The 23,750-nt window shown below is 43.3% G+C and overlaps 1 protein-coding gene across 3 annotated transcripts in view; it reads right to left on the bottom strand.

The window, feature by feature from the left end:
- Nucleotides 1–23,750, bottom strand: part of LDB1 (LIM domain binding 1) — a 73,664-nt gene that overhangs the window by 31,958 nt on the left and 17,956 nt on the right. The window contains exon 1 of one of the 3 annotated variants that reach the window (XM_054982419.1): nt 8,460–8,539. The exons of the other annotated variants lie outside the window; for them this stretch is intronic. The gene's annotated coding sequence lies outside the window, so the exon portion shown is untranslated. Of the gene's footprint in view, nt 1–8,459; nt 8,540–23,750 lie in introns of those variants that run through there. 3 annotated transcript variants of the gene reach the window in all.

Raw genomic sequence — 23,750 nt, 5'->3', positions numbered from 1 at the left:
CCTAGACATAGTAACTTATTGCACTGAGTACAACACGATTGGGGTTAGACCGTTTAAAAAGGTTACTGATAGGAACTCCTATTTGAACTATCAATCTTTTCACCCCCGCCACTTGAGGCAAAATATCCCATACAGGCAGATGTTGAGACTTAAACGGAACTCATCCTCTTAGATGGACTACAAGAGGGAGAGGAGGATGGAAAAAGCTTTTTTAGACAGAGGATATCCCCCTGTAGTAGTGAGAGAGGCTAAAAACGGGGCAGATAGGACATCTAGAAAGGAGTTATTTCAGCGAGGTAGAACAGAAAGCTCTGAAACTATTCATTGTTCCTTGGAATACGTCCAATGATATAAAAAGAATAGTACATAAACATTGGCATCTTGTCTCTCATATAACTGAATGTCAAACACCTCCGAGGATTGGATTCAGACGTACCAGAAACTTAAAGGATATTCTGGTGCATACTAAACATACAGATAGGGTAGGGGCTAGTGGTTTACCAGAGGGACATTTTGCATGCGGCCACTGCCGGGTATGTCCTTTAGTCTGGCAAGGTAATGAGTTACAAGTAGGAAGTAAGCCCACTAAGATCTGTCTTTCTCATAACTCCACCTGCCAAACTGAATCTGTTGCTCATGTAATAAATTGTATATTGGTAGTACCACTCGACCCATCCAAACCTGAATATTAGAGCACCTTTCAAGAATCAGGTTATGGAGGCACCATTAACAGAGCACTTTATTAGTCATCATACAAAAGAAACTGAATTTAAGTTTACTGTCCTGTTTGTGCTACCAAAGGAATCTCAAGCATCAAAACAGAGGGACCTCTTGAGACGGGAGGCAGAGTGGATTCATAAATTGGGGACTTTACATCCACATGGTTTAAACTTAGATTTGAACCTATCCTGTTTCCTGGGATAAAATGGACACTAATTTGTGAGTGTTGATACATTGTGGCAGTAATTATTTTAAGTGTTGCTTTAAATTGTACATGGCTGTAATGTATTTAAGGAAATGTGGGGTGTGGTTGTCACATTGATTGTATTGAGTGCGCTGAATTGTATGCACGTGAGAGCTACTCCGTTGATTCTTTGGTGAGTTATTGTTTTTGGGTAACATAGAACACCCTGAACATTTATTATTTAATGAAGACTGAAGCCGTCGTATTTTTGAAGGTTTTGTATTAATTTATTTGTAGGGAACTGATTGCATGGTGGTCTTCTGATTGGCCCCTGAGGAAGTGGACATCACACAAAACAAGCCGACTTTGCCGGCTGCTTGTAGGGCAGAGGGACCCCTTTGGGGGACCCATTACACTTTGTTGTTCCACCTGGAGAAGAAACAATATGATAAGAATTTCAACGAAATTATAACAATACAGACAGGTTTTTGTCTTCAGTACAGAGCATCTTTGCAGGATAAAATTCTAAGAACTCTTCAGTGTTCCGCTGGGTCATAGAGACTCTGTCCCTTTGGGATTCTGTGGGACTGATCATTATTTTGTATGGTGTATTGGACCGTAAGTGATTTAGAGGATTATATTTATGGATAATAGTGGATGATAAAATCATTATTTTTGCATTAATCTTTGAACTTAGAATTAATTGTATATATTGTCATTGTATTCTTAAAAACTGTTTCCCTTGTGTCAGTTCCCCGTGGTTTGCTATCAGCTTCTGGGGAAAGCCTCTTTTCTTTTGCATCCCTCCTAGCCCAAGCAGTTAGGGAGAAACATGGAAGATTATTAGTTGTATCTGGGTTTTGGATGCGGTCTAAGTACCTCTAAAGCTCAGAATGGTTTCTTTATTTATATATGTATTAGTCACATTTCAACTTCAAATGTTCTCAAGTGACTTACAAGGTGTAAATATTACTATTAACTGGTATTACACTTCTCAGCAGCCTTTGGTAAAATGGTTCCTCTGGGAGATGGGTGAACTGAAAAGATGCGCCTACAGCCAGACATCAGAAAGACAGAAAGGGTCAACAATTGTCGTTTCTTAACATGAGCTCTTTTGGTCATGCAAGAACACAACACTGGGAATCAACAGGCATGGCATCCTCTGAGTTGCTTAGGTCACCACTGCTTACACTTCTGTTGTTCTAGTAGCCCCTCTTTCAATCTCCCTGGCCTGCCAAGATATGCCTTGGTCAGAAAGAAGAGGAGGCAGCTGTGTGATCTAGGGAATGAGGTAGCTTGCTAGTAGCCCAGTTAACTGTAATGGCTTTCGACTCATGTGCTGAGAAGTACCATGCACCCATTCCTCTTTGCAACTAATTAATTTCTCCTCAGATATTTCTGAGTTCTGCTACAGCTGGCTGAGCTGCAGGGCAGGTCTCTGCTGCTGATGGATAAGTGTTGTTGCCAAGAACTGTAAAGGGAACTGCCTGAGAAGGAGTCTTCTTCTGTACATTGCCTCCCTACCCTATCAACTCCCTGTGAGCAAGACTCTTGTCACACTGGACTAACCATATGTGTAGGCATTCTATACAGGACATTTATTTATTTTTCACTTTTCTCCTGCTCTGCTAGAAAACTGGTAAATAAAAATCAACAAATTCACAAATTTAAAACCACAGTATGTAAAAACTCAGAACTTCTTAAAACTCAGCTCCGATACAACATTTTGAAATATATGAAGGGTAGGGTACCTTCCTCACTTCTTCAGTGACCATTGCATAGAACAGAAGCAGCCACTGAGAATGCCCAAGTCCAAGCCTAGAGTCCTCAACAATCTAATAGTCAGCACTAGAAGCAAAGCCTCGAATGATGAACAGGACTTCTATATGGGTTGAGAAGGTCCTTCAAGATATGAGGGTCCAGGTAGAGATGTAAAATTTCCAGAATTTTTTGAACTCATCGGAAATTTTTGAAGCCAGAACGAAAAGAATGGAAACTTTAAGAAAAAGTTAAGTACATGCAATACTCTATCAAACCTAAACTTATTCTACTGATTTAAGAACTTAAAACACATAATTTACATATAATTTAGCATGTACAACTGTACTGCTTATGGAACTTCTTACCAACTGCTGCACCCTATGTGCTACCTTAGCGCATGTATCATAATTTTTACCACTGGAGAGGATTATTGTTTGAAGAAAGGTAGTTTGTAGTTTGCTATAAGCAAATACTTGGAATTGGGCGCCTTTTATAAAGATACACTACGCAACTCAAAATTTACTATTCCTGCCTTGCCACCAAAGATGGATATGCCATTAAAAAAAAAAGATGGATATGCCAAACAACAAGCATTTTTGTTCCTTGAAATAGTCACATGCATGCAAACTGATTTAGGACATCATTTTAAAGAACACTGAACTACAGTTTCAACTACATTTGTAGCATGGAAATAGGAGAAATTTCTAGTTTAGAATCTGAACTGTGGAAAGCTGAGAATCACTGAACTTATGGTTTTGAAAAGACCCTTCTAACCTATGAGCATCTGAATAGGAGGATACTTAAGGCCACTAAGAAGGCAAAGGTCATGAGCTACAGAGTTGATAATACTAATGTGCTTCAGAAGAATAACTCTAGATGTCTGCTTTATTTTAGCCATTTCAAAATCTACAGAAACAATAAGACACAGAGTGGTTTTGAGGTTTACAGCAAAAGCATATATGGCAGTCACTTATGTTTCTGGTGTAATGTCTGAAAAGGGAACTTGCACATCTTCCCAACAAAAGATATACCATCTGTATTACCAGATGGAGCTCACACATCTTACTGTGGAATAAATGGACAAATTCCCTTTTGCAGTGTGCACACCCCTTTTTTAAAATACTCATGATACCAGATAATTGTGAATCCAAAGTGAACCCAAATTTCCAGCAAATTAACCCTTGAATAACTTACTCAAGTATTATCTAAGAAAAGAAAAAAGACATTTAACAAATAGAACAGTATATCTTGAAGCCCTTGGCAAAGACGTAGAGGGAATGAAGTATGACTTGCATGCTCTTTAAATGGTACTTGTCAACTTGATCAGCAGAGTGTTGTGTAACCATGTGCCCCCATGGGCTGGCACCAACACAGTACTTTGGAGAGTGGGTGGCAGACTTCAAATCTAATGCCAAGGGCCTGCAGAGTCTGGGCTAGGACTCTCTGCTGTGGAATTCTAAATCTAAATAAAGAAGCACAATGAAAAGTCACATTTCTACTAGATCAGTTTCCAAAAGCTACCCAATGTAAGAGAAAGGTGATGAAGCTGTAAGAGAGCAAGGAAGACATTTATCTTGGGAACAGACAAACCACACCTAAACACTAATGGTTCTGCACTTTCCTCTAAAGCAGCAGGCTCTACTAAGCAAGACATTGGAAAAGACAGGTCTAATGACAAATCCCTGTGCTAATCTTCCAGTGTTATATATGCCATCAAGTGTCAGCAATGCCCTGCCACTCTCTACATCAGACAGACAGATCAGTCCCTACGCAAAAAAACCAAAACAGAAATCTAACATTAAAAATCATAACACTCAGAAACCAGGGAGAGAACATTTTAATTTTCCAGGACATTTCATTGCTGGCCTAAGAGTGGCAGTCCTCAAACAGAGAAACTTCAAGGGAAGATTACAACAAAATTAAGTTCATTCACAAATTTAAAACAATAGACCACTCCCAGGGTGAACAGAAACACAGGATTCTTCTTTCATTGCAGATGCTATTTTTTTCATTTCCTCCCCTGCTCTAATCAAACTAATTACATTTCACACTGTACTTCTATATTCTATCTTACTTTTTTGCAACAACCCTCCAACTTTCTGACTATGATATAAGGATTCAGAGATCTTCATTCCTACTTGTATTTGATGAAGTGAGCTTGGTTCTCAAAATTTTGTTCATCTTTAAGGTGCTACTGGACTAAAATCTTGCTCATCTACTGCATACCAATACAGCTAACCACTTAAAACTGTATTAATCCAGGTTCTGATGTTTAGCTAGCACATTCAAGCAACAATAAAACCCAGCTTGAAATGGCAGTTCCAAATTCAAAGTATTCTAACCACCTGTCGCAACATTTTATTTATTTATTTATTTATAGTTCACCTTTCTCACTGAGATTGAAGGTGGATTGCATAGTTGCAAGTCAATACAATATAATCAACAGTTAGGACATTCACTGAGCAAAATACCATATGATCAACAGAGCATTCAATGAACAGATACAATAAGGTATGGTTGCAGAAAATTTGAAAACAAGCATAAATCAAAAAACAGAGATCAAACTTTTCTTTAAAAAGCATAGTTAATTAACATGACATCTTTAAGAATGTGGAAACAGCCCAGTAGGAGCATATCTACATCAGCAGACAGCACCCAATAGCATCATCTATAGTCCATATAGAATATTAACCGTGCAATCCTAAAAAGAGTTACTCCAGACTGGAGTAACTCTGCTTAGGATTGCACTGTAAGAAACTTAACAAAATCTGCCCCTACTAGTGCAACAGACAAAACTTTGTCTGCAAACAGAGCACACTCCACTGCACACGGAAAACATACTAAGATAGGCAGCTTATCCAGTAGATCTGTTTACATCCAAGGAGCAAACTGCCACTGGCCGTAGACTGTATGGTACAAATATAACACAATGGTAACTGACTGAGGCTCCTCAACATAAAAGTTTGGATTCTGAGCACCAAAAAGTAGCCAGTCATAATGTGGGGCAAAAACAGAGCAATAGATATAGGGGATTTTGGTCACATGTATATTATTTATTCCATTAAGATAAGTTTGATGGAATTAAATGGAGAAAATGAATAGATTAGCTCACAGGATGACCGGGGGCGGGGGGGGGGTACTCTTTTGACAGTCTTTCCAAAGCACAAAGAACAAGCCTAGAATTTGATGACATAACACTGCTGCAAGCTTTAGGGTACTTTATGAGTCGGTCCTATTCTCTTGCCAAGACTGAAGTGACCTCTGAAATCCCAAGTGAGACACAGCACTCGTATACAACTTCCCAGCAAAAAATCTGGTTAGAGATACCAGTTGTGGAGAGATTTCTTCATTGCTACTTCCAGGAATGGGATGGCATAAAAGTAAACAGACATTTCCTTTCAAAACACCATAAAGTCAATGCTTTGCCATCATACTTCTCCATGTCAAGCAGTTCTTCAATAATATTATTTAAGTAGGAGTAGCAAAGTCATTACAAAATCCTGGAGTAATTAACAAGTTGACTGAATTGGCTGTTGGTCTACCCACCGTGCTTGGTCTTCTGAAGGATTTTCTTGCTGACCCTTCCCACAGCTGATGCAGCACAACATCACATCTAAGACTTGTTGAGATAGTGGCTTTGTAGCACTGGATTAGACATCCCACCTTCAAACCCATCCAGGGAAAGCTGGGCTTTGAAGGACAGTTGGCGGGTAGTTCTTATATACAGCAGCCAGCTACCAGAGATTCTAGGGAAACTCTAATTTATTCCATCCCTCTTGCCTTACTTTTATCAGACTGTGGCAACTTTGTGCACAAAGAAAGGTCTAAAGAGTCTCATGATATGCTGTCAATTCCCACCCACCCCCAAAAGACCAGGAAAAAAAGCTGAAGGGCAGGAACACAAGAATCAAGCCTAAAATTCTGCAGGAATCCCTACCACCCCCTCAGATTTGAACAATTCCCTCTCCTAACAGCTGATCTTTTGCACATGACTGTTCTGTGCAAAAAACAAGGAGAGGTACTAGGCTGGAAATTCAGATTCTTTGCTTGAGCTCTTATGCACCAAATGGAGTGCCAGCATTTGCATATGGAATCTGCTTGAGGCAAGACTACGTAAGGAAATGGTGCTCTATTACTTCTCAGGCAGCTTGAACACGATTAAGATAGTGGTCAGCCATATGGAACTAGTTTACCACCCCATCCAAACAACTTAGATCTTGGTTTAAATGTGAATGCAAACAATAGATCAATATCCCCACCCCTTTATACTGGCCTAAATCAATCAGTCAAGTGTTCAAGATTAGCTAGTATCTGATGGTCTCAAAGCAACTGAGCTCCCCTGTGTGGAAGGACTGCAGTGAATATAGGAGGTTGCAAGGTGTTGATACTTCAGACTGAAGGAATCAAACATTCTCAATGTACAGCTAAGTCATCCACCCTCCCATCAAGGTAAGCTAGTGCTACAAAGAGTGCTGGGGCTGAAAAATATTAAGTAGAATTACAGCAACATAGATGAAAATAGTATCTGTGCTTACTCCAGAAGGTACAACTCCTTCATGAGCCCAACAATTCAGTTTAATTTTATTCCAACCTCAGAAAAATCTGTGGGTAGGAAGGAGGAAGACTGGAAAAGCAGGCAGTTTCGCTGAAGTAAAAGGGCCTTCAACCAGCCTGGCTACAACTCCTAGAGATACCTTCTGAAAGACACAAACTCCACCCTCCACCCCCTCAGTCCAGTTCTTGCCTAGTGGTGCAGAGTGGAAACTGGAAAAACTTGCAGCAAGGTTTCCAAAGAAGCAGTTCTTTGCCAGGCACAAGCTATTCTGTAAAGTATTCTTGCTTACAGAAAGATGCTGGGGGGGGGGGTAAGTTTACTGCCAAGGGAGGCTGTGGCAAGTGCAGACTGACAGTGGGACATGAAAAGTCTCCAGAGTGACCACAACACATTAATTGTGACCCCTAGTGCTGCATATCACCAGGGATCTACTTTCCCACCCCCTAAACCTATTCCACTGCTCCTTTCCAAGATCCCACAATGCCCACTCTCAAGACAGCAAATACTTGAAAGTTGCTTTCAGGTGAGTCACTGTGTCGATCTGCAGTAGAAGAGCAAGATTCATGTCTAGTAGCACCTTAAAGACCAACTAGATTTCCAGAGTAGGAGTGCTGGAAAGTCAAAGCTCCCTCCAAGAGCTCATACCCTGGAAATCTAGCTGGTCTTTAAGGTGCTACTGGACCTGAATCTTGCTCTTGGAAGTTGCCAGCTCTGCTAGTGAAGAACTTTGGCCTCCCCTACCCGCTTTACACTGGCCGTCTCGTGCATCCAAGGCCAGGGGACCAAGCTGGATGGAAACTTTCTAAGCTTGTCTTTTGGAGGCTTCTCCAGAGCACACGAATGTGTGGGGAGCGGGGGTCCCACCAAATTTCCCCCAGACTCCTTTATCCCCCGCTTCCCTTCATGAGCGAGTTGCAAATGTCTTCCGAGGAGCTGCCCTACCGAAACGGGGAAGAGAAGAGTAGGAAGTTCTTCGTCGGCTGGTTGTTTTCTCCCTCCCGCTCAGCCATTCTCATGCACGCACCGGAGTTTGTGTTGTCTTTCTACCCCAGTCACTGGCAGGCCCTCGTACGGATCTGGCATCACCAACCTGCTCCGATCTTTCACCACCCTTCATTCAAGAGCCCAAGGCTGGGAAGGAGCCATTGAAAGCCGCCGCCTCCGAACCGCCACCGGCCTTTCCTGGTCCCGGGCCTCCCCAAACTTGACCGGGCTGCGAGAGGCGACCCGGAGACTTACCTGGGGAGAACTGCCGGAGCGTGCCTCTTGTGGTGCTCGGGGTGCGGGGAGAGGGGAAAGTGGGAGAGTGCAGGACAGGAACTCAGAACATCCCTGTCTGCCGGTGCTTTACTCTCGCCCGGCCATGGGGAGAGGGGGGAAAGTTTAAAATGGAAATAATCAAAGGCAGGGGCCGGGCTGCGAGCAGGCGAGCTGGGAGCGGAGCAGGAGAGCCGCCGAGAGGCCTAGCGGAGCGAACAGCAGCGAGAAGGAAGGGGCAGGCTCCGGCGGAAAAGAGGAAGCCCGTCCTTTGTTTGCAAGGTTTTCCCTGAACAATGGCTGCTCCTGCTGCTGTCTCAGGCCCTCTGTTGGGGTATGGAGGAGGCTCCGCGATTGCACACACGCTCGCTCTCGCGTACACACACGCACGCACACACCTCCCGTGCCTTTTAGAAAGAGGCCCAGAAGCTCTCCGAGGAGGAGGAGGAGGCCCTTCTTCCCCCTCCCCTCCCTCCCTCCCGCTCCAGGGGCTGCTCTGATCGCATGAAAGAGGGAGGGATCTGCCATGCCCAGCCTGAGAAAAACAAAAGGGAGAGACAGACCCAGACACAGAGAGGTAAATCCCAGGGAGGGGAAAGGGATACGAGGCAGCCGGGGAGAGGAGAGGCGATGCCAGCCATCCTCCGCAAGCTGAGCGGCCCTGGAAGGAGGAGACTGCAAGGAAGCACCGGGCCGGCCTCCACCAGGAGTGGCTCGCAGACTTCTCCGGCGGGCGCCAGCTCCCCGGTCTAAACGGGATTTTTGGACTCTGCCGTGAGGAAGAGAGCTTTCAAGCAGGCTTTACGCCAGGAGGTGGAAAAATAAAATAAAAATCGTAATGAAACTTTGTTGCCTTGCTAGGTTTTATCCGTTCCTAGAGCCCAAATAGTTTTAATTCAATCGAAGGGGGTGGTGTTGAAGTAGCGCAAAAGCAAGCATTTTCTGATCTGTAAATGCTACAATCATAACACCTCCTACAAGGCGAGTTCTATTGAAGGGAGACTCTCAAATAAGGATGCATGGAATCCGGCCTTTATAACAGAAACCAGGACCAACCAAAGAGTATCGGAAGGAAAGAATTATAGCAAACCGGGGTTTAAGCATTCCAGCTCCTGCTTGTTTGATGGATTCGGTTTATGATAGGCCCAAAGCCTACTGATTGTGAACAGGCTTCTTGGATTAAGTCACATCCTAGGATCATCCAGTCCCTGATTACAAATCTCAGGGAATCTTTTTAAAATGTATATGACAGGACTAGTCTTTCCTCTGTGCCAGGGCAACATTTGTGTCCTAGTTCACCAACATCCAAGGCATGTTGGCCAAATGAGCAGCAAAAAGTTCACCAAAATTAGCCTTGAGCCTGCATTCAGGAGCGCAGTTGCCATCTCTTCCCCCACCAGAAGTTCTAACTGTTGCATGGGAGGCAGAAATTCAACTAGGGAAATTGTGGGGATGAGAAAACTGACTTTTCAATTTTTTTATGCCATGCAGCTGTAAATAGCACAGAGGCAGAACTACTATTGGGAACAAGGCTGGCAACCCAGGCCTAGGGTTCAGGCCTGGAAGATGCCAAGGGGATGGATACCTTCAAACACGTGCTGAGCACTTTTGCATTATCCCTGAATAACAACAAACATCCAGAACACACCTAGGAACAGGCTGAAGCTTTGGAGCATGGAAGTAACAGAGATATGCTTGAACAATTACACCTCTCATTTTAGAAACTGAGTTCAATTACAGAGCAAGTTTTTCTAGAATATTTACACAGCATTCATCTAAGATCATCACCATGTCTGCATTCTATGCAGATAGAGCACTGACCTGGGCTACAACCTCGTACATCTGGCCTGAAACAGAGAAGATAGCTTTCTTATTACAAATCATAAGAGCAATTTAAAATCCACAGGTTTGAGGCCTTTACATTGCTATCTGGTGCTTGGGTTCCTTGAGGTAGGATTATCCAAGTTTTTTTTCTCTACAGATAAGAAGACTAAAACTATGTGGAAACTTGAAGTGGGAGGATGCCCCACCAATCCCCATGATCTGGAGAAAGCAAGAGAAACAGTAAACATCACGAGTCCTGTAGTGAGACTCATGAAGTCCAGTGTGGTGTAGTGGCTAGAGTGATGGACTGGGACATGGGAGACCCAGGTTTGAATCCCCACTCTGCTGTGGAAGTTCACTCAGTGACCTTGGGTCAGTCACACACACTCGGCCTAATCTATCTTACAGCGTTGTTGTGAGAAAAAATGGAGGAGAGGACAATGATGTGGGCCACTTTGGGACTCCATTGGGGAGAAAGGTGGGGTATAAACAAAGTAAAATAAAATAAAAGCGAGGGAGCAGGGAAACAGTGAGAGCAAAACACAGTGAGAGCCAGTGTGGTGTAGCAGTTAGAATGCCAGGCTAGGATCTGGGAGATTCAGGTTCAATTCACTCTGCTGGGTGACTAGGAGCACAGTTAATCTCTCTCAGCCCAACCTGCCTCACAGGGTGGTGGTTGTTGTATGCAGTGGAGGAAGGGAAATGATGCTGTAAGCCACTTTGGATCTCTACTGGGGAGAAAAGTGGGATATAAATACGTAAAATAAAATGTAGAGTGGTCAACAAATGGGGATACTACAGAGTTTTCACTATGTGTTTTATGGCCAGCCAATGTTTTGTGGAACTGTACAATCTTAGCAAATAAGTGATAAATAGAATTTATTTTTCCTTCAGAACTCTGTTGCACTGTGTAGCCACAACATTCAGTTTTTACAACTACATTTTGGGTGGGGGTTTTGTTTTTCAGTTCTCCAGCAAAGAATGGTGTTCTTGAGATATATACCATATAAAAAGCACCAAGAATACAAAACATAGAATGAGGCACTTCCTTTCAGTGGGTAGAGAACTTTGGGTGTGCACGTATGTATATACAGCATATAGTATGTATATATAGCATACAGGCAGCTGTAGTTTCACAACTGTTCCAGAACACTGATGGTTTTTTTTTAGTGCTAGATTTATTTATTTAGATGCCACCTCTCCAGGGAACCTACCAATTTCTAAAGCAAGATTTCTAGCTTTAATTGTGATGAAGGAAGCCTTAAAAATGTAGAAGGGATAACCAGTGAAGCAGTATTACCATAAATACACTGAAGTCTAAATTAGAATTATCCCATTCTCTAAATCAACAAGTATGACATTTAAAATACCAGCTATTCATCTGAGCAGGTAAGAACCCTGCAGGAGAATGTACTCCGCATATTCCAAGCAGCTTGTCTTGGTAACTGCAGCTGAAAGACTGCACATCCTTTTTCCTTTTCGTAGGAATTGGGGCTTGGATTACATACTGAAATACCATATTATATACGCAGCTTTGCCAAAATGTGGTTTATCAGACTTGGACAAACGGAGGCTCTGCTTCAGGGAATGGCATAGAAAATAGAAAATTATCAGAATTTCAGCTACAGAATTCAGGGCACAAAGTGCCTAAGACACAGCAAGCTCCAGTGAGGGACCAGCCGGGAGATTTGGATCTGGGTTATTTAAGAACAAAGAATCAATTACTTTGGTCCCTACTTTTAGTCCAGCACCTTATCTCCAACATGGACCCATTTTTAAAACTTCTTATAATGTTCTTCTTACCGGGTACTAGTTTCTAGTGTAACAGGAAAGAGAAAAATGTAGTATGAACATTTCAAGTTGCTGCCATATACTTACAAAAAAGCCTCTTTTCCTGCTGCAGAGTTCACCTTGGTGAACTCAACAGGAAAGAGAATAGGCTGGAACATAACCAAGGTCCTAGTAGCCAGACTGGGATTTAAAACTATTGTTACTAACAAGTTCCTAAATGCTCAGTCTCACAACCAGTTCACAACATTGCATGCATAATAAATAAAAGCAGCATTAGTTAGACTTCCTCCCCCTGACCATGTCAGTGCCACTACATAAGCCAAAAAAAACAAACACATCCCAGTGTTCTAGTTCTGGGTGCAAGACTTTAGTTTGAAAGGCTACCAGACATCACCAAACCTCTTTGGGTTCACCACGATAATTGTTTCAAGTGAGGGGTCAGGAGTCTGTTGCCTTCATGGGGCAATACTCCTGGCAGAAGTACAGTCATTTGGTGTGTCCAGCTGCCCTGGCTGTAGAGATAACATACGGAAAGTGCTGGTCCTATTATGTTCCACTTCTGCAGTAGAGGGTTATAAATCATTTCAAAAATTCTGGGCACCGTGCTCTGTGACAGAATTTTGAATTGTCAAAGGATACCCAAATGGCTGCTATATGGTTTGGTAACCTGTGTTTCCCTCCCCCCCGCCAAAACCATTCAAGTTTGATAACCTACATCCCCCAACCCCCTCCTAATTATCCATTTTTGCAGAAAAGTGACTTCACTCTCCACAAAATTATCAGGCATTTATGGGCATTATTTTAATGACCCATAGTAGCTAGGCGTGTCTACAGTGCATAGAGATACATGGTATCTTGAATAACAGCACCTGTGTAAGCAGGTATCTCTTAATTTAGAACTTATGGGGGGTTTCTAGGACAAGGGATTTCCGACTACTTGCTGTTGGGATCTTATAATGATATTTACAACAAGGATATAGAAAGCGAGCTTATCACATTTTGAGATAGTATGATTTTTCCCTCCTCTTGACATTTGCTGTGGTATTATACAAAGAGGATACCTAAGTTCTAATATCTCTTCAAAAATTTTGTCCTACAAGAATTCACTGCTAGAAAAATAGAAATTGGAACTAACTGATAATTATGGCATTTATTATGTTTGCCTGCACATCCCTGTGTTACAGGTTACTGAAATCTGCACTGCCTAAAGTTACATAATGAATCCACCGCAGAAATGAACTAACATCTCTCAAATGCAAGTACATCCATTGGTCCAGTGTACTATACTGACATTTGGGGTATGAATGTATTTTGCACTTCACTACCTCACCCAGCACCAGATAACACTCAATTCCAGCATCAGTATGGTAAAGACAGAGAACATCTGCATTGTAATGGGTCTCAGAAGTGAGAGAGCAATCTCTAAGCAAAGCAGAAAGCTAGAATTATATATCTGTTGGCAGGAAGGAAGTAGAAATTGTCCCTGGCTCTTGGGACCTAAGCCTATCACAAATCCATGACTGAAGCCTGATCCGTCCTAGAAATCCTATGAATGCTTGGGGAGAGTAAAGAGCACTGGTAATACTTAGCGAGCTTTCAGGTCGCTTTTGCTTTTCCAAGCAGCACTGACAAGGTTTGTACCTCTCTTTCAAGTCCACAGCAGCAAATGCATCCTCAGTAGACACTGGGAGAAGAAAAAGGTATTCTGGGATGCACCTTACAGAGGTCATGTGACAGTACTGCAATCTTGGCAGTGCATCCTCAGCCAGAGCTCTTTAGAGTAGGCCCACAGAGAAGCCGCGGCTCCAGCTAGTTCTGGTTATGGTTGAGTTAATAATTAAAGAGGCATTGGATGAATGCTGAAGTGGGACTGGGATGCAGCTGGCAGAAGTCCCATTCAGTCTCCGGTGCAAGATTCTGGGATTCCCCCCTCCCCCCACCCATTCTGTACTAACAAGGAGCCCAGCAGTAAAACAAAACACTCACAGCCCATCCCCCTCCTGCCCTTGCAGCTCTCTTTTCAGCCCTTTTGTATGTCCTACTTCACCATCCCTTTTACTGTGCTCTGTACAGCTAGCATAGGTGTTCTGGGAGTTATAAATCACATAGGCACAGCTTTATGGCCATTGATCCAACCACGTGGCAGCGGATGTCACTCTCAGACAAGGAGCACTTCCCCTTGCTAAGAGACACAGCTGTTCAGAAATTCAAGCCTCTTTGCAAGCCCCCCCCCCCAGCCCCATCCACTCACTGAGATTGGAATAGTAATGGGTTGTGATATCTTGGGAAACATGGAGGATGCAGGTTGGATTTAATTTCCAGGCCATGAGCTATAAGATCTCTGGCGGAATGCCCTATGAAAACCAAGCCAGCAATTATCTCCAGAGAAACAGAAACTGGTATAGGATTGGCCACCAAATTTTCACACTTAACAGCCAACGAGTTTTGTCAGTGGTGGTGGGGAGGAGAGATAATCCATCTTAAAGGCAGAGCCCAGGACTTTCTGACACAGTAACTCAGACTGAGCCTATGCATGTTACAAAGGCCACAGTAAAGCAGGTGCTTCCTGTCAGCATTTTAGACAGTTAGTGCTCCCTTTATAGACCCTGTCAGACTAGGCCCCTTATCTTCTCCTGGCCCTGGAGGCTAGGAGTCTGTATTTAGATCTCTTACTCAACAAATTTTCTAAGGGGCTTTCCCCACCAATGCATCTTCAAGGCAGCATTCCCAGGACCCACTATGCAAGCTGTTGCTGTGGGTGCATCTGAACTTATTTCTTCTGCCACATGGTTCTTTCTGTAACGAGGCCTCAGGCAGGTAGGTTCATACCTACAGGCAGCTATTGCTCCAGGTGGATTCTGTTAGGTTACAAAAAGTTACTCAATTTATGTCTAGATTCCTGGCATGACACTGTTCCTAGCAAAAGGATCACAAATACTATTTTCACCATACTTTCTTATCAGCACCATAGGGATTTGCTTGGTAGCTGTGTAGGTCCTTTTGTTGCCCTGAAGGCAACTTTAGCCGGGGGGGTGGGGGAGTCCTGGAGTGGTTTAATCTGTTCTTTCTTTGTAGCACAATTTACTCTATGGACTCCTGGGGCATGCAATCTTTTGGCCCAAGTGTCCATAAAGCAACCTGTGAATAAAGTGAGTGTGCCAACAGACAGAATGGGGGAGAGATGAGAGTTGAACGTGCCTGTACATACTTGAAACAAGCTGAGCCCCAGCTGCACTGCCAGCATCTTAGGGATTTGCCTTGAACTCAGCTGGTGGCTGTACAGGTCTGGGAGAGGATGGCGGGCATAAGGCCTGCCTGTGGCCTTATCGCACACAGCCTGCCCCAGTAGTTCTGCAGTGCCTGAGCGGCACAGGTGGTGATGTGGGCCCCAGGGGTTCCGTGTGCCATTGTTATTGCAGGTGCAGGGGCTTGCCTCTCCCTGCTGTATGCTCTATGCTAAAAAAATGTTCTACAGCACAGAAACCAAATTATGGGACTTGTTTAAATTATGCAGTATCAAATATTTTACATAAATTCACCTTTAGTTGGTCACAGAGATGAGCCAAGAGCTACGATGGGCACTGAAGCCTTGACAACTAGAATTCCAGGTTAAGTTCCCACCCCTCCGGCTTCTGAGGTATCGTAGGGCACTGCCCAGACACTTTCAATCCTGCTTTCACATTCTTAAAGGTCAGGGAAAGAGAAATGACATTCTGAGGATGTTGGGTTTGGTGGCCATTTTGTAATCATGGAACTGCAGGACATAAAGAACCCTGACTACCGTCTGGATAGAAAACCATAATTCATGTGATGTTCCAGCAGCTGGAGCCAGAATACAATTGCAGAGACATCAGGCTAGAGACTATTCTGAGGAGGCCTGTGCTAACTTGGAGGTTCAGTCAGAATGGGAAGGTAATTTATTCTGATCACAACATTGTGGAGTGCTTAGGACTGTGCTGTTACTGTCACCTGTTCCTGCTCTGGTCTGCTGGACTCTACTTCTGTTTCATATGTGGGGACCAAATTAGAAGCACATCATCCCAGCATGGCACACAGGGCTGCACCTTGGAACACCCAACATCAGTATTCAGCCACTGGTTTTCCAAGGCCCTAATTCAGGCTGCCTTCTGGCCAACTGGCCAAAGAAACCTTCCTGCTTGCTTATCATCTCTTTCTCAGCCAACATGAGAATATTTATTTATACCTTGCTTTTCTTCCCAGTAGGGACCCAAAGTGGCTTACAACATTGTTTTCCCCAACTCCACTTCATCTGTACAACCACTACCCTGTGAGGTAGGCTAGGCTGAGGGACAGTGATGGTCCACATTTACTCAAAGAGCTTTCAGGGCAGTGTAGGGATTGGAACCTGGTTTTCTTATATTCTAGTCCAGCACTCTAATAAATACATCCTCCACAAAGAATATCAGAGAATTGAAGGGACTGTTCAGTAGGACTCTGGAGAGGTGGCATAGGCATTTTCTAAAGAGAGAAGTAAATAAATATGTCCTGTGGCACTGGAGGGCCTGGATTGGGATTACTGTCAGGATTTGATTAGGGAACTGGGGGTGGAGGGATGAACGGTAGTCCTTATAATGAGACAGGGCACCAGCCCAGGTGTTCTCCAGTTTGGCTAACAAATTAATGTACTTCCTGACCACAGCCCTGTAGAGAAGAAAGGGAGAGTGGAACCAGCTCAGTCTAACCCAGTCTGTGGAGGACTGTGCTTGGCAGCGTCCATCATTATGTAGCAACAATTGCAAACCACCCTCCCCTCTCTGGGTGATAGCAGTGGTGGCACATTGTCCCTTCCAGGAAGGACTGGGTCTCTTTGCCCCTCTTCCCTCTCTTGACTTGCCTACTGCTACCACAGATAGAGGCTGGGGTGTTTCTTCCTCCCCACCTTCTCTGCCTGAGAGGCAACAGGGGCTACTGCACGTTGCCAGCCACTCTTCACTCACACAGTGCTATCAGGCTTGGAAGAGCCCCTGCTGGCTACCGTCTTATTTGCAAAGGCTTCCAAACTCTGCTTCTTGCAGGACTGGACTAGCACCACTTTCAGAAGCTGAACTGCAACTTGATTGCACCTTTCCTGGTTCTGTTTTCTTTGCTGAGCATAACTCACTTCTGCAGAAAGCAGATTCTCTGTTGTGTTTTTTTTAATGACTCCAATAGAGAGGTGGTAAAAACACAGTGGAATTTTTACAATTAAAAAACAAACTGCAGTTGGGGCTATATGACACAGGTTTGAACTCTTTAGCACTATGCTTAAGAATTTGTTGTTGAGCCTTTTCTTTTTTTCTCACTGGGGGAAGGGCAGTTTTTAAAACCCAAGCTTGCTGGGAAATGTTATCTGTTACCACCACCAAAGCTAGTGAGGAACAGCAGGATCTGCAAAACCCAGATTAAAGCCTGCTAAATTCTCCTTCCTGCTTAGGCCCAGCCACCCAGGGCAGGGGAATCAAGGAGGGGGAGATGGAAAAATACCTATTCCATTGAGAGCTATCTATTTAACTAGGCAGAGCCCCAGCAGGGACTGTAAGCCAAGCTGGATTGGACTGCACTGCTCCCCTGAGAAGGAACTGGCAGAAGAAACTGTATTCCTGGTGCATTCAGCAACCCCTTGGGAATCCAGTTACTGGAGCTAATGGAGAAGATGGAGCAAGGAGTGTGTCTGAGCCATTGTGCATTTCTGTTAATAGTAGTGCACGTCTGTGTAGTATTTGTGAACACACAGGGTTTACCCAAAAGGAAGACGACTCTGGATGTAAGATGTTCCCCTTAAAAAAGGTTACACAAAAAGTTTTTAATAATTTTAATTTGTATACAAATTTAACATGCCCCCTTTCTTTTTCCAGACAACACAAGTGGAGAGGGGGAGAGACTAGAGTATATGGTTTACACTTGGTATTTTACAATGATACGTTTTATTACTGGTGCTTCTAGGAGTGTGTGAAATTGTTTTACCTGCTTTTGTGTGCATTCAGGCAAGGCAATTTTGCTGCTTTTTGTAAACTTCCAGGGGTTTTTTTTTTGTATTTGTCCTTTTATGCATGTTACACAGCTGATTTACTAATCCTGTGTATCTGGGCCACTTAAGTTCAAGGTGTACATTTGCTAGACACACCTAAGCTCAACTGCCCCCTCCCAAATGGATATTGATGCCGTAAAAAAAAAACTGATAAAAAACACCCTTTACCCACCCACTCCAAATTTCCCCTACGTGTCTGATAATTTCATGCAAGTTCTGAGAGGGTTCTAATGATCCAGCATTGCCTCCAACCCACTTACACCTATATTATAAACAACAGGCCTGGGATATTCAAGCCATGCATAGGGAAGATGGCCACTCAACCAGAAACAGTCATGTGCAGAAAGGTCTTGCAGACCCTCCTTACTTCCTAGCAACTGAAGGAAACCACAGCCCACATATGCAGGTGTCTGATAAGAGCCTTTTCCACGCATGGGCTCTGCTCCGGAGAGCCTGCCTTCTGCAGAAAGATGTAGGAGGGGCCCTGACCCCCCCTTTTCCCTGCATTTCCCCCACATCCTATGTTTAGGGAGTCCTATGTACAGTTGTTATGCTGCACTCACAGTTAGGAAAGGAACCCTACTGAAGTTTTCCAGATGCCAAAAACACAGCAGACCTGCTCCCTCCCAATGAGGATCTCATCCCAACAGCATCCCATAACCTGGACCAAGTTGCCTGTTCAGACTATGGGAAAGAGCAATGCCATATGCTGACATGCTGTATCTGCCTGTGCTCTAGTGGACTTCCATCCTTTTTAAAGGAAAGTGAAAGAAATGTGTAATGACTGCTACAAGTTCTCTGACTTGCTCAGTCTCACACAGAATGAGGCAAGTGTGTATACACTTCAGCCAATTGTGCATTATAACTAACTTGCATCCAATTCACATGACAATGAGATGCCAAACTACTACAATTCTGCACATGAGCTTTCCAAAAGGATATTTTGTCTTTTGTTAACAGCATTTCATTTCCACCAAACAACTTCTATGTTGGATGTAACAACTTATCTCTATATTGGTTATTTCCTATATAGTTGGATGCTTCCCTCTCCCAACATTAGTATTGTTGCTCCGCTAGTGGAAGTTAAAATGCTACATAGTGGTAAAAGGACCAGCTCAAAACATTGTTACTGAGCAAACCAATTCCTGATGCATTTTCCATACACGGCAGCCTAGATTATAAGCAAAGTAAGAATTCTCCCAGAACACTGGAGGTGCTTGACCACTTGAGCACACAATCCTCAGTTGAAAAAGTACTGAGGAACACTTTATAGATCTCCAGCTATTCTAGATGAATCGCTCACAAATCATTTAACTGCAGTTCTTCAGCAATGCAACTAACCAGACAACTGAGCTGCCTCCAAACATTGGCAGCTACACTGGGTCCACTGGACAAAACAGAGAGTAAGTGATCACTTTTACTGTAATAGTGAATATGTAGCTTGTGAAAGCCCGATACAAGCTTTTATATGTAGAACTCATGTTCAGACAATACTGTTCAAATAATCTTTTGTAGAAAATGATGGTGTAATATGGCATGCAGTATTAACCTACTACATTTGAATGTACTTCAAACCAGGAAACAAAGGAAGGCTTTAAGGTGCCATAGGACTCTTATTTTTGTTACAACAGAGTAATACAGATACCCGGTGGAATTCATTTCAAACAAAGATCTGCAGATTCAAATTGAGGAGGATTACAATTTGTTTAGTTGGATAGGATTACAAATTGTCTAGCTTTGCTGGAGGAATCAGGTTACACTCATCCCAGCGACATAGTACCATCATTTATTTCAGCAAGGAGTAGGAGGAAAATTCCAGGAAGGAAATACATCCAATATGGAGTGCATCCAATATGCACTCTGTCTCCAATACCTTTGATCTAGATAGATAGATCCTAGTAAAGAAAGAAGTAAATAAGAGACCTTCAGACCAGTTACAGAGAACCTCTGCAATTAAGAATGGGCAGCAGGATTGCAGTCCAGTGACACCTTAGAGACTAACAAGATTTTCAGGGTGTAAGCTTTCGAGAGTCAGCGCTCCCTTCTTCACATCAGGCAGATGCACTTGACCATCACAAAGTGCTCTCATACCAGTAAGCTCCCTTTTTTGTCACTAACAGAGGAAAGAGAGAAAAAAATGACTTCATTTGATTGCTTGCCTTCTACAGTGAGCTGCCAAACAGCACCAAGACTCTTTTACTGATTAGCAAGAACAGCCTTTACATGAATGAAGGTTAGCAGAATCAATCAGACAACAAGTTAAAGAAACATGCACTATTTTCACAATTTTGTATCCTCACCTGTATTATATTTCACAGAGGATGAGTCAAAGGCCATGCCTGCCAATGGAAGTCTCAGCCACCGGCTACCCCCTTGACAATAGGTGTACTGTCCCCACACAGCTTTTTAATACTTTTGTTGTTATTTAGAAAAAGTTTACCCTGCTTTTCCTCCTAAAAGAACTCACATTGAACTTGATGCCATTCTGGTTATGAGGGATGTAGGGCTTTATTCATAAAGATGCAGGGACAGAATGATGACCTTGTTTGCCCTGTAAAGCATACTGACCAATGCAACGTTCAGTTCAGTATCAGCAGGCATTGTGGGGTATTACTGTTTCTTCTGTCTCTGCATCCAGCACCACAACACACTTTTAAAATATGAATAGAAGTTATTTCCATGACGGGCTTTGCTCACAAAAATTACCAACCTGCATGCAGAAAATCCCGAAGCAAGCAAGAATTCCTGCTTTTCCCTACTTGGTCAAACATTCTGTTCCACATCAGTAACATGATCACCTGGCTCTCTCAGAGCCATACTTTCCCCATGGTACTCAATGAAGCTGTCGTGCATGCTGAGAACAACAGCATAACACCCCATGCCAGCCAGTCCCATCCCTACCAATCAGAAAGCAATTTAGAATCACAGTATGTGTTCTCTGCAGTTCTCCCCCTCCCTGCCCCCAGCACAGGTGCTTGGATTTTCAAAGCTATTCCCTGCCACCACAGAGACTCAGCGTAGTACCGTGGTTAGGATGCTAGATTTGAAGAGGAGAGATCCAAGACCAAACCCCCCTTTTGAGATGAAACTTACTGGGTGGTCTTTGGCAAGTCTGTTTCTTATCTATCTATCTATCTATCTATCTATCTATCTATCTATCTATCTATCTATCTATCTATCTATCTATCTATCTATCTATCTATCTATCTATCTATCTATCTATCTATCTATCTATCTATCTATCTATCTATCTGACTTGTATTCTGCCCTCCCTGCAAGCAGGCCCAGGGCAGATTACATCAGATAAAAACATTCATACACTTTCATCATAAAAAGCCACTAAAATAGTATAAAAATTCAGACATTCAAACATCACAACAGTGCATTATTAAAAGCTAATATACAAGTCAGTAGCAATCAGTTCACTAGAAGCTAGATGGTGGATGACTCTGATAGGGAGGGCTTCTTTTTCTTGCTCTCTCCCTCCCCGCCCCCCCCTGCATAGTACTGTTGCATAGGTGAAGTGCTGTTCTGAACTCCTGTGAGGAATGGCAGCAGACAGGGATAACAACTATAGAACAATAATTAATTCTAGCTGCTTGTCACTGTTATGGTCAATGCCTCTGGGCATTGAACAAGGGTCACTGAAGGTGTGGTGGGTAGCTGCGAATTTCCTGCATTGTTCAGGGGCCTGAACTAGACGACGCTTGGGGTCCTTTCCAGCTCTGTATTTCTATGACTTTCTCTGGATTTTATACCTGCATTCTGTCTACATATGGACACTGAATGATATACACGCTAAACAGTAAAACCTACTGATCAATTTTCTCTATGCATGTGTGTACATGTACACAGACAGTTTGAGCGTAAACACTAAGATGCTTAAGACCAAAAGATTTCCCTAGCAAAGGAGGAAGCATAGCTCCAATACAGAATGACAACTTCAGCAATTTAACAACACTGGACAACAGAGATCTGCAGTGGTCTGGGAATTAATGGAACATGCTGGTAAGAGAAGGAAAATGAACTACCGCTTTGGGTAAGGGATTGCTGTTGAAATACCCACAAACTGGATCTTACAAGCAGCGAAGTTTTTCTCTTTTAAATTCCCTGTGAGATGTTCTAAGTCAGGAAGGGTCAAGTTGCTGGGTTCACAGAGCAGAGTCCTCTCTGCCTTTAACCTTACAGGGTGATTCTAGCAGAGTTGGGGCTAAATAGGCATGAGAAATTGATTTGGACCAAGCTGCAGAACCTAGAGATTGGAGGTTTTCCTGGGTGAAGCATGAGTTAAGCTCATATTGCAGACCTCTCTTGTACATTTTCTTGCCCCTAATGTAGTTGCAGAGTTGTAAGATATAAATGAACTATAGATTGGGGGGGGGGGCAGAGTCTGGATAGGGAAGAGATGCAGCAGAAATAGGAACATGCATTACAATAGAGAACAAGGGAAAATTATTCAATTAAAGTCTCTGGTTCAAGGTTACCATCTAGCGTTGGCAGTTTAGGTGAGAAAGTCTCTCAAAACACATTGCTCAGGTGCAGGCAACAGTTCTGTGCACCCCAGTCTCATAAGGGGTTTGAGAAGTTGGAAAGGAGTGTTACAAAGATCACAGAAGGCTTAAGACACTGTCCTGTATCTAACCATGAAGTTGAAGTTCTTATGATAAAGGCACAAGTTTTCTTAGGAGGGGATAGCACTTTCTGCTGATTCCTCCCTCCTGCAACAGCCCACTGAAATTTTGTTCCTGGGTACTGTGTCAGTGACTAAAAGATGGGGGGGAGGTGGGGGGGGAAATCGGTGGAAATCATTGCCCTCTCTTAAAAAACCTGAAGTGCCCTTAAGTCAGCCATTAGTCTTTAATTGGTGGGTCATGCCACGGACAGCAGCAGTTTTTTAAAAGATGCAAATCCCTCTAAAGGAAAAAAATCATAAGAGTGGGGATGAGTGGATCACTTTGAATCATTAATGATCTCAGAAACTGAAACAACTTTTCAGTCAAACATTAAAATGATTGAGAAGCAATGGTTTTCAATGATAGGAAGTGAATTTAGGATAAAAGTAAAAAAGATCTTAAGCGTAAACATGGTTCAATACAAAAACAATATAGACTATGTATCAGGGCAGGGATGGACTAAGTTACCACTGAGTTAGGCATTCTGAATAACAGGAGAAAACATAAGAACATAAGCAAAGCCATGTTGGATCAGGCCAGTGGCCCATCCAGTCCAACATTCTGTCACACACAGTGGCTAGAAATCCAGTGCCATCTAAAGGACTGTCAGTGAGGCCAGGACACCAGAAGCCCTCCCACTGCCTTCCTTCCAGCACCTTCCTTCCAAACAAGGTAGCAATGACTCCCTAATACTTGTTAGGGACTGTCACAGCCAAGGGCACTCTATGGAAAGGGCAACGCAGAGGCACAGCCCTAAGGAAGGCAGCAGCCTAGTTGCAGATGTGAGGGAAAAAGCCACTGTGATCAATGAGTACACGGGAGAAGGCCAACCAGTACCAGCTCCCTATGGTGCAAAGGCCCCCTCTGGGCTAAAGGCCATCCCAAGAAAAGGGGGCATGCTCAGGAGAAGGGAAGTAGGAACTCAGAGTCGCCAGGGGGAGAGGGATAAAAAGGCCC

Source organism: Eublepharis macularius, chromosome 6, assembly GCF_028583425.1.
Source record: "Eublepharis macularius isolate TG4126 chromosome 6, MPM_Emac_v1.0, whole genome shotgun sequence".
In the NCBI taxonomy this organism is placed as follows: Eukaryota; Metazoa; Chordata; class Lepidosauria; order Squamata; family Eublepharidae; genus Eublepharis; species Eublepharis macularius.
Note: the sequence above shows the minus strand (reverse complement) of the source record. Positions and strands in the feature narration are given on the sequence as shown.